Raw genomic sequence first — 8,998 nt, forward strand, 5'->3', positions numbered from 1 at the left:
CTTTAATGTGACTATTAGCCTAGCTTAGCTCCTAATTGCACCAGCAGCATGGCAGCAACAACTGTCTCACCAACGCTTTTCGGCTAAGTTTGTCACCAGTGTTGGTCAAGTTACTTGAAAAAAGTAATTAGTAATTAATTACTTCTCCAAAAAAGTAATCCAGTTACTTTACTGATTACTTATTTTCAAAAGTAATTAGTTACCTAGTTACTTGGTTAGTTAGTTACTTTTTAAAAACATGATACACAACCTGAATGGGTAATAAAGGAATAGATATTTCAGCCCAGTTCTATTGCATAATCCATCATATAAAATTGAATCAAATGAAAAAGTCTCTTAATCTTTTAACTTTATGCACATTGCATCAAGCAAAAATTAAATTATATAGAACAGTCTTTGACTTGAAGAAATTCTTTAACATTTATACATATTTTCTGCATATTCCAGCATTTAAAATAAAATAATGTTTTGTGTTTACATTCACTCTTTCAAATAGATGCAAGTAAAACGAAACAAACAAATAAAATCAAAGATTCAGCGGCACTAAGTCCTGTCGCTCTTAAATCTATCTTCACCTGTGTAGCAGGAGTGGAGCAGGTGGATGTTTGCCTGGTGCCGCAGCGGTCATGTCAGTGTCTGGGTTTCTCTGTGAATTTCACATTCCCTGTGGCAGCCTGCTCGGTACTTGCTTTAATGGAGTCAGCCTTAAATAAATGGCTCATCCTTATTTAAATCAAAGTTTTGTTTTGAGTGTCTGCACTTGGGTCCTCCTGCTCCCTCCACACAGTCATCTTCAGCCAGACTGTGACAGGAGTCTCAGCTCCACACCATTGAAAATAACCATGTAGCTAGCCAGGCCCCTGCAGTCCGTGCGGGCATTGCTTAATGTCATTTAGATTAACAACAATAGCTTACACAGCAATGGGGAATATGTTTAACTACAGTAAGGTGCGCTTCTGAAATAGTTGTGGATTCACCATATATTTTATAATACATCAGTCCATGCTCTTATTTTGTAAGTTTTTAAAAATTAACTATATAAAAATAAACTAAGTTGAAAGAAACATGATCTATAAATATGCTTTCTGTGATTTAAAAAAAAGCCTTTCTAGTTAAGTAAAAGTGTTCCTGTAGCACCACCAGGTTTAATTTAAGTTTTAGTGATTTTTTGTTGTTGTTAATAATGACAGTTTTTACCATGGCAGTCATTGACCAAGAAGGTTTGATGTGAGATATTTATCCTTTACCTCATACTCACATACTCATGCTTATTTTGACCACTAGTATTTGTTAAAAGATTAAAAACAAAGAGTGTACCAGACCTTACTAGATTCAACTTTTAGTTTTTTTTTTTTTTTAATCCATCAATAATTACCAAGGAAGTGATTACCTGAGAAGGTATGAAATAAATTAAGAAAAACACAAATTCACAGATTCTAAATTTCAATATTAAATTGTTTTGATGACCTGTTGTGATTGACACCATTCATAATCTGATTGTGCCTGCCCCTCTAGTCTCATGAATATGATTGTGTGTGTGTGTGTGTGTGTGTGTGTGTGTGAAAGAGAGAGAGAGAGATATCTAAGAGCTTTTATTGAGTGTGTCACACAATTCTGGGAAGAGAAACACAGTAACTGGCCTTAGAGGAGAAGAGGAGGAAATCTGGTGTTTTTGTGTGAGCGTCTGGTGAGTAATAGAGAGAAAAACAAAGAAATAGAGACAATACGGCAGACGGTAACTCAGCTTTGCATAAGTCCTCTCTCACCTTTCCAGAACTTGATGCATTTTTATTCCTGTAATGTTACAAATACAGTGTGGGTGGTCATTTTTCACATTTTGTAGTACATTAGTTTAACAGTTGTTATTTTGAGTTGTGATAGCATCTCTGTAACATGGTTAAAGAGTTCTGGGGCCGAAACAAATTTGTAATGTGCACTGCAGTTTTTCAAAGCAGACCTTTCTGGGAGGTTTCCTTTCAGGAATTCAGCTGCAGATAATCACTCATGCGGTGCTTCATGCTTCATGTTTTCAAAACGAAATACAGGTTTAAGACTTTAATTTCAAACAGCTGACAGAAAATGTCAATAGATACAATTGTGATTTATATCATAATGATATTTGTCTTAATGGTTAAATGGATAAAATAAATCCTCCACTTGTTGGCCAAAATGTCCATTTGTGGTGTTAATGATTCGCTTCTCTGACCAAATGATTTTAAATATTATAAATCTAATAGCCCACCACACTTTTTGTATTGGCATTGATATATAATGATGAATGGGGAATTCAAAGATGAATATAATGTTGGTATTAATGATTCAATAAGGGTAAATACTTGTGGACGCAGATTTCCGTACAAAGTAGAGGAAGCTTCTTTTTCATACGGGATCACCTCAGCAGATGGAGCCCCATGTTTGAGTTGGCAGACTTTTAGGCTTGATGCCCTTTCTTATGCAACCCTTGTGTTGATGGCAAAAAGGGGATTACAAGTACAGAAACACAATCTCCAAACATCTATCAGCTGATGCAGCCATAAAAAATGACCTGCCCTCAGGAAAATAAGACTTGAAATGGTTCTGTTTCATCTGGTTTTCACATGTCTCGGTTATATCAGAGGGCTCAATAATGCTGGCTGCCATCCCTATTTATTACTGGATAGCCTGCTGACTGGGCAGCATGATTGTGCAGTCAGCTCACAGCAAGAAGTTCCCTTAAATCCAGTCTGGTGCCCATCTGTGTGGAGTTTACGTTCTCCGGGTACTCAGAGTCAAACTCATCCAATGTTCAGTTTTAGACAAGGGGTAGATGATCTATGGCAGACCTTCCCAAAGTGTGGGGCCTGCCCCCTGGGGGGTGGGGGGTGGGGGGGAGGGGAGGGGGGCGCAGAGCCATGGCAGGGGGGGGGCGCGGGATGAAAAGGGGGAAAAAAAACCCAAAACGCTTGGACACTGCTAGCACGGCCGCCTACAGAAACGCAAAGCAGGAGATGAAGCATCGCTGAATATGTTTCCAAACCAACTTCATTCTAAGCCAAAGGCTAGAAAATATGGTGAAGCATATCTTCCCTTTGGCTTCACCTGCACAAGTACCGAGGTAGGTCTCCCCTGCAGGATTGGTTTTCCCTCACAAACACTTCTTGTAATGACTAACTACTCCTGACATTTTGGAAATATACATACTATACTATACTTTATACAGTAAAGTTACAGCGGGATACAAATAATATCAGGCTGATCCTACCACGATTTGTTCCCCCTGTTCAAATCCCGGACAAACAGTATCCCACAGCTGTTTATGTTTTTAAACCCATTTTGCACAGAGAGGCATTTTTTGAAAAATGTATTGATAGCAATGTTGAATATTATTACACAGGAAAAAAAACAACTACACGTAAAATAATCACATCGTGATGCCTCTGTCTTTGTAAATGGAGGGACAGTAACTGCATGTGTATATGTAAGCGTGTAAAACCTGAAGATAGTCAGATTAACAGTAACAGTATTTCGTCTCTATCTGCCATTCTGCAATTCATCTCATGTAAACAATAACGTGGTGCACAGCGTGACGTGAAAAAAGGCACATAAATTTGACGTTGCGTGACGAACTCTGTATTCCTCGTCCACACGTAAAAGAGTTAGTAGTTTATTTTCTTACTACCTGTAATTTATTGCAGATTACTTGTATTTGCTTAATTGTTTACTAAATGTTTGAGGTGTGAAATAAACCGCAATGGAGCAAAATATGGGTGTGTGTGGTTGGAGGATGTGTGCGTGCGCGTGCGTGCGCGTGCACGCGGAGGGCGCGAACATTTTTCTTGTAAAACAAAGGGGGGCCCAGCAAAAAAAGTTTGGGAACCACTGATCTATGGTAACAATGTGCCGAATACTGTCAGGAAATACAAAAATGCATGAATTGGTTAAGAGGTAAAATATCATCCGTGCTCCAACTCAAAGAAATGCTCTGCTTTCTCCAGCACTTGGCAGCCACACAATACAACACCTTTTAGCACCCACTGGATTAGCTGACAAAAGTTCTATTATGTGTATGTGTGTGTGCGTGTGCGCGCGCGTGTGTGTGTTTGAGTTCAGAACAGGGAAGCAAAAGAAGTGTTTGTCAGTTGCACAGAGAAGAAAGTCTGGCTGGCAGCTGCTCTCTAAAGCTTTTCACAAAGATTTTCAGAAGGAACACCCTAATACAGAATATTTGATCCCCCCCCCTATTCTTTGTCTCGACCAGAGAAGAAAAACATCGCCATCCATGAGCAGTATTTTTTTTGTTGCCTTTCAGCAAGTGCTCAGGCATGCCTAGAATTGGTAACACATCCCAAGTTCAACTCCAGGGGAATCTGGGAGCTGTTTTATTTGATTAGGAGATCCAGTCTGATGGAATTTTGAGACAATTAATAGTTGAGAGTTACATTAGGTTTAAATTTATCCATGCTTATCCAACCTTAGATTGCAGAGGCTTGGAACCAGTCCCAGCTGTCATAGGCTGTGAGTCAAGGTACACATTGGTTACCAGTCCATCACAGGGCCGACACATACAGACAAATTAAAGTGGGCCAGTATAACAGTGGGAAGAGGACAGTTCAATAAAATGTCTTAGTGTTTGTTAATTACTGAGTGCAGGTTTGAAATATTTGTTAATGGGAGAACAGATGTAGTCTAAGGAGCTTGGTAGGAAAAGCATCTGGACTTCTTTAAGTTGCTTGAAGACGTTTCACCTCTCATCCGAGAAGCTTCTTCAGAACAAAGGTCAAATGGTGGAGTCCCAGATTTAAGCCCTATGGGAGTGTCCCCCAAGAGGGACATGGACCCCCTATTGATCCTCTACCTAATCACACAAGCCAAGGTGTGAAAATGGGTGTAGGTCACAATCAGCCAAGGTAGAGGATCAATAGGGGGTCCACGTCACTCTTAACTTAAAGAGGTCCAGATGCTTTTCTTTCCAAGCTCCTTATTATACAAGGTGTGAAATATTGACTGTATCTGTCCTTGGGCAGTGGAGCTGAATATTAGAGAACGTAGACGTAGAGGGTGGTCAGCATTATCTGTGATTGATAACAGTTTGTTTAGTGACCTTCACAACTGATAGAAAATCTCTGACATTTTGCTTTCCACATTGAAGGATCTCATTTTCCAAAGGAAATAGAGCACACTCATCCTTTCTGTATATAGTCTCTGTGCTGGTCTTCCACTTAAGCCTGTTGATGATGTGGACAATCAGGTACTTCTCCTCCATCACATCAACATCCTGTTCCAGGATAAACATGGGTCACGCAGCTTTCCTCTTCCTTCTCAAGTTAAGCACTATCGCTCTGATATTATTCACATTCAGGAGTTGGTGAGTCCTTCCAGAACACCCCGCAACATCATCATTAGTGCTCTGTACTCTTCCTGTTGCCCATCATTGATACATCAAAGCACTGCAGAATCATTAGGGTATTAGTGTAGGTAATGACTGAAAGTGAGATTTACACGATGAACAGAAATGGAGACAGCACAGTCACCTGCAAAGCTCCTCTACTGCACATGACCGTTTATAATCAGTAAAACTTGTGCATGCAACAGGTGATGCAGCTACTGTATTGAGTAGCTAGCTCAATCTACATAGTCTACATATCTCAGTCTATACGTTAACCAAGTGCTGTGTATCCTGTTTGCTAGGGTAGAAAAAGTAATTACAATGAATTGAAAGCCCCAAGATTCCAGCTGTTAGCTCCATGTTAGCCATAATTCTTGACATTTTTATGAGCTGCCTTAGATATTATAGACACCTGAAATAAAAGTAGTCATATAAATAGTATTTATATAAAAAACAAAACAATTATACTAATTATAATAATAATACAAGTATTTATAAATTTGTTGTTTAAATTCATATGCACATGTATTAGCTTCTTGCTGTGGGAAGCTAACCTTGCGGGATATTATTGCTGTGAGGCAACACTGCTAACCACCATGCAACTGTTCTGCGAGATAGGTGATATTCCCCAATAAAATACAGCTATCTGTCCTCACTTCGCTCTCAGTGTCACTACAAAGGCTCTGTAGTACTGGTGAGTATTCCAGCTCTATTTTCTTTAGCTGTTTAAATCATATTTGGGGTTTTTAAATGATGATGAAGATGTTTTCTCTCCCTTTCCATCAATGAAAATATAGCAAAAAAAACCCCAAAAACTTCTTCCCAAAAATTATACAAATATAGCCAACAATATTTTTAAAGGCTGATTTTTTCAGTCCTTTAAACAAATCAAGATTTGAAGTGACGTCTGTAAAGTGATCCTAGGAGACATCAGCAGTCAAAGGCTGACTCTACGCAGACTTCCTGGATCTTTTGCAGAACTTACAAACAAAGCCAATCAAAGACAGCGCGGCCTGAACGTCAAGCATGGATTAATGGCAATGCTTTTCGGAAATTACTCAACTTCTCTTCAGTGGGACAACAGTTCAACCCCAAAGTGTGCTGAGGTCACTTGCACTTCAGCTACTGAAGCAATGACTTGAGAGTTTCGCTGTTGATATACTGACTCTCCTGCTCTCTGAGACATTCAGCTCATCCAGCCTAATTACATTTTGGCCCTGTATCTTACAGGTTTCTCAGTTTTGATTTGACGCAGAGCTGAGACACAGTTGTGACATTGCACTTATTTCACACCCAAGGATCCACTGGCGAGACCACCATATCACACCTGTATTCAGAGTTTAAAGTTTTTCCCACGTCACTCAATTAGCCAATTCCAAATCCTTTTAGGCCACTTACAAAGCCCTGGGACTGTCTACCTTTGACTAATTCTGGGATCTTTACTCCCTTCATAAACCAAGTTGTCATCACATTGGCATGTCAATGCACTGAGGGAGACCCACAGCGTGAGTACATGCATGTTGTCTTTACTTATGCATGTCCATGTCATGTCCTTGTGTTACAGAAATCACTGTGGGGTCATCGTCCCAAACAGCATAGTGATTTAAGAATGTGTGGGAGAGGGATGCGGTCCAAGATCTGTTAAGTGAACTTTTACTGCTCCCACGTATACAGGGAGGCTGCTTTTTTTTGCTTCCTTTGTGCCTTTATTTTGCAGCATAATTTCAGTCAGTCCTTAAACAGTGTTTTGTGGAGACCAACAAAAAATCATTTGCTTGCTCAAAAAATATGTATTAGATAACCAAAGCTAACATTGTGATGACTAAATGTAAGTTTATATTCAACCAGTATATTTATAGACTACTATCATCCTGTCCAGGGTTTAGCCTGCCTTTCACCCTGTGCAACCCCTGCAAGCTCCAATAAGCGATTAAGAGAACTTATGTATGTTTATATAGCCTGCTGTGAAAGAACACTGTTATTCTAAACTTGAGCACTATTTTTGTTGAGCATGGAGCATAGAGTGAGATGTAGCACAGTGAAATTCATAAGCATTTTTGTTTTCAGCATTCTGGTGAATTTTTATGCACTATTTTTCTATTTTTTCTGTATCGATTTATGGTGGTAATGTCTTTGTTTATGTGAAAGAATACACATTAATAAGCTATTGTGTCCTGCCGAAAATCTGCTCCTGTGTTTCTGTACTATGTCCTGCAGCTGAACCAAGATGTAAGGTGGTGTTAGCAATGTTGTTATACTGTTATTCCTAAATTTTAATGTCCTCTGATATTTCAGTACTATTCCAGATATTTATTATTACTTCTCAACTGCTAAGTGGATTATATTCAATTTAATTCAATTTTATTTATAAGCACCAAATCACAACAACAGTCGCCTCAAGGTGCTTTATTTTGTAAGAGTCATATGACCCCGTATGAGCAAGCACTTTGGCGACAGTGGGAAGGAAAAACTTCCTTTTAACAGGAAGAAACCTCTGGCAGAACCAGGCTCAGGGAGGGGCGGGGCCATCTGCCAGCTGGGGATTCAATAACAGCTCTTTTTAATTAAAGCAACACTTTGATGGCCACTGTTTGGTTAGACTCAGTCAGCAGGAACATTGGAAGCCTAGTTAAGGTTATGGAAATTTTGTAGTTTTGCTTAAATGTTAAATAGAGTCATAGTTTCTGTAGAGTATTATAGTATTATAGTGGTGAACAGTGTTTGCTGAAAACACTGTATGAGAAACATTTCAGCCTAAACCTTTACTGATGAGTGACTTACTTTTATGAGCCTCTCAGGCCCTTTGTTTTATCTGACATCTCCGTTATTGTTCCTAAGGGACCACTTCATTAAAGTGCTGGTTTGCTCGAAATCAAATCAGCCCTTTAAAAGTTTGAAGAAGCAGGAAAGGTAAGTGGAACCCTGTAAATCATTGTAATAAAGTCTAAAAATGGAGAAGTAACCTTTTTATCTTCTCCAAACATTTACATTCGTTTTGTTTCAGAGACGTCTAATTTGGCGTGGCTCCCTGTCAGACAGGAGGTCTGACCTGAGGCCTTGCTCTGATGGTCTAAATGTCCATATTGTATGTCCTTTGATAGTGAGCTTCCACTGAAGAGAATGATAAATAGCACTGAAAACCCTCGTATTATCCCAAGAACTGAAGGTCAAAGACACTATCGCAATCATTTTGGTGTCTTTGTTCTCTTGGTTACATTGCTCCAGTTTATTTCTCCGTGGCTGATGTTACTCCCTCAGCTGCAATAACAGTATATGGAGCATGACAGATTAAAATCTCTACTGCTTGAAGCTCTCCAAATTCAGCGAGGATTAAAAAGCCTGTGTTTTTACTGGAAACTCATTGGAAAGCAAGGGAGGAGGAAACCCAAATGAAGAAGAGCAGAGGTCAGCATTCCTGCTCATCCTCAGAGACTCTGGAAAGAATCCCATCACGAAACAGAAGAAAACAAGGGGCATGCTGTTCAAAAGAAGACTTTCAAACCACTTGGATGAGTAAAATGACTGCTCAGAGTCATCCAAGATGGATCCAAGATAAACATCCAAGATAAACCCCTAAACTTGTTAGCTGAACTGTTTTAGCACAACAGTTTTTTAGCATTTAGAGCAGTGAAG

This window comes from Simochromis diagramma, unplaced genomic scaffold (genome assembly GCF_900408965.1).
Source record: "Simochromis diagramma unplaced genomic scaffold, fSimDia1.1 OVJJ01000680.1, whole genome shotgun sequence".
Classification (NCBI taxonomy): Eukaryota; Metazoa; Chordata; class Actinopteri; order Cichliformes; family Cichlidae; genus Simochromis; species Simochromis diagramma.